The sequence below is a fragment of the Rhinichthys klamathensis genome, unplaced genomic scaffold (assembly GCF_029890125.1).
Source record: "Rhinichthys klamathensis goyatoka isolate OS25496 unplaced genomic scaffold, OSU_Roscu_1.1 h1tg000176l_1, whole genome shotgun sequence".
Lineage (NCBI taxonomy): Eukaryota > Metazoa > Chordata > Actinopteri > Cypriniformes > Leuciscidae > Rhinichthys > Rhinichthys klamathensis.
In genome coordinates this window covers 4,032,501-4,035,000 of record NW_026606705.1, presented here as the reverse complement: position 1 = coordinate 4,035,000, position 2,500 = coordinate 4,032,501, and the positions used below count along the sequence as shown (strand labels likewise).

Sequence of the window (2,500 nt, the reverse complement as noted above, 5' to 3'; positions counted from 1 at the left end):
TCGGCGGGACCTGCTTCTGCCAAGTTTGCTGTGGCGCGTGCATGGAATGTTCATGTTTTGTTCCGGGTGGTGGAGGCCTGTGTTCCAGAGTGGTCCTGCTCAAAACTCCTTTTAAAACACCATCGAGCATCTGCAATAGCTTCCGACTTTGATCGAATGTGGATTTTGTTCTCATAAGGAGGGCACCAGTAACTTGTAACCTATCAGGCATCAGGTCAATCGATTTGGCATACGCCCATATGTACTAGCGTTTTTTGTAGGTCAAGTTCTCACAAAGCAAAGAGACCGTATTTCCTCTGTGTCGGCAACTTTGCACTGGCTACCGTTTAGTTGTACATTTAATTAAACCTTTGTGCTTTAAGCCTGGCAAACGGAAATGTTTTCGGCCAGGCAGCAGCAGGAAGGACATGTGTGTGTTGGCTCGTTGGTCTAGGGGTATGATTCTCGCTTAGGGTGCGAGAGGTCTCGGGTTCAAATCCCGGACGAGCCCGTTCTCAGGCTTTGCTTTTAATCTCTTCAAGCTGACTAGGGCAACTAGGATATTCCTGGGAAATTGGGGATAAAAGGAGTCAGAGCGGGGCCGGTTAGCTCAGTTGGTTAGAGCGTGGTGCTAATAACGCCAAGGTCGTGGGTTCGATCCCCGTACTGGCCACACTTTTGCTCTCTGGGACCCTCAGCTCTGCTCACCTCGAAAGTGACGGGCGGTCTCCCAGAAATCCCTGCTGGACAAACCATTTGCCAGTAGACCTGGCCGAAATAGCTCAGTTGGGAGAGCGTTAGACTGAAGATCTAAAGGTCCCTGGTTCGATCCTGGGTTTTGGCAGAGCAACCTGGTTCCCGTGTTTTTGGTCGAGGGTCTCCAGTGAGCAAACGTCATCTCCTGTTAACCTGATTCCACCTAGCCTCATCACTATCTGCCTCTCAGACGGCCAAAGACCAGCGTGTGGTGGTTCCATGGTGTAATGGTTAGCACTCTGGGCTTTGAATCCAGCGATCCGAGTTCAAATCTTGGTGGAACCTTTTTAGCTTGTTTTGCGGAAGGGCGGAAAAAAACAGAGCTGATGCGCAACTGCTGATGTGGCGGTGAAACTGGCACTCTAAAAGCCAGTCGAGATCGGGGAAACATGGGCTTAAAAAGAAAAGGCTTCACGTGCTCTTTGCTGTCGCGCTTCTGGGCTGAATGACTAAACACCTCTGCTGCTCGGTGGGAAAAGGCTACCCACGCCAAGGTTCCATGGTGTAATGGTTAGCACTCTGGACTCTGAATCCAGCGATCCGAGTTCAAATCTCGGTGGGACCTGCTTTTGCCAGGAATGTGCGCAGGACCTCGTCCGAAAAAAACTTTTCTGATTCCACCTAGCCTCATCGCTATCTGCCTCTCAGACGACCAGAGACCAGCGTGTGGTGGTTCCATGGTGCAATGGTTAGCACTCTGGGCTTTGAATCCAGCGATCCAAGTTCAAATCTCGGTGGAAACTTTTTAACTTGTTTTGCGGAAGGGCGGGAAAAAACAGAGCTGATGCGCAACTGCTGATGTGGCGGTGAAACTGAACATCCCTTTGAAGTGAGCGTAAAAGGGCAGTACACCTCGTGGAGAATGCAGGCATCGATCCCGCTAGCTCTCGCATGCTAAGCGAGCGCTCTACCATTTGAGCTAATTCCCCTCGACGATGTGGTGAGAAGGTGTCCATCCCACAGCATGTGTGAAAGTGCTGCAGCGTGGTTTCCAATGCCCACAAAGCAAAGAGACCGTATTTCCTCTGTGTCGGCAACTTTGCACTGGCTACCGTTTAGTTGTACATTTAATTAAACCTTTGTGCTTTAAGCCTTGCAAACGGAAATGTTTGCGGCCAGGCAGCAGCAGGAAGGATGTGTGTGTGTTGGCTCGTTGGTCTAGGGGTATGATTGCTCAGTTGCCTCGTGTGCAAAGAAGACAGCGGGTGTTATTTGAGAGTTTACATCAGCTCAAGTTTGCTGTGGCGCGTGCATGGAATGTTCATGTTTTGTTCCGGGTGGTGGAGGCCTGTGTTCCAGAGAGGTCCTGCTCAAAACTCCTTTTAAAACACCATCGAGCATCTGCAATAGCTTCCGACTTTGATCGAATGTGGATTTTGTTCTCATAAGGAGGGCACCAGTAACTTGTAACCTATCAGGCATCAGGTCAATCGATTTGGCATACGCCCATATGTACTAGCGTTTTTTGTAGGTCAAGTTCCGGTTTGACAGACCCGAAACGGAACTTTAGCTCCGGGTTGTGATTGTGCATATTACTGGCCTGCTCTACTGGGTGAAATTGTATCCCCCAACAACATATATGGCTTAAACAAACAAAGTACACTCTGAGCCTGGCTCTAGGCTTAACCCTGACTTTACCCGCGAGACGCTATGCCAAGCCTGTGCGAAATGTGAGGCTCCGGATGACGGGCGCAATTTAGGCACGGATAAAAACCGCGACCAGCCCCAAGCAGCTCACAGCGGCTGCCCGGCTAGCTCAGTTGGT

At 50.3% G+C, this 2,500-nt stretch overlaps 1 protein-coding gene and 5 non-coding genes across 6 annotated transcripts in view; all 6 read left to right on the top strand.

Moving 5' to 3' along the window:
* The window catches only part of LOC130092588 (uncharacterized), a 309,454-nt gene that overhangs the window by 16,492 nt on the left and 290,462 nt on the right, over positions 1-2,500 (top strand). The gene's annotated exons all lie outside the window — the stretch shown is intronic.
* trnai-aau (transfer RNA isoleucine (anticodon AAU)) lies at positions 579-652 on the top strand. Its single transcript has one exon. It is a non-coding gene; the product is annotated as a tRNA-Ile (tRNA).
* Positions 751-823, top strand: trnaf-gaa (transfer RNA phenylalanine (anticodon GAA)). The gene has a single exon. It is a non-coding gene; the product is annotated as a tRNA-Phe (tRNA).
* trnaq-uug (transfer RNA glutamine (anticodon UUG)) lies at positions 949-1,020 on the top strand. The gene has a single exon. It is a non-coding gene; the product is annotated as a tRNA-Gln (tRNA).
* On the top strand, positions 1,229-1,300 carry trnaq-cug (transfer RNA glutamine (anticodon CUG)). Its single transcript has one exon. It is a non-coding gene; the product is annotated as a tRNA-Gln (tRNA).
* trnak-cuu (transfer RNA lysine (anticodon CUU)) overlaps positions 2,481-2,500 on the top strand; it is a 73-nt gene continuing 53 nt past the window's right edge. Inside the window, exon 1 of the tRNA in view lies at positions 2,481-2,500. This exon is cut by the window's right edge and continues 53 nt beyond it. This is a non-coding gene — a tRNA (tRNA-Lys).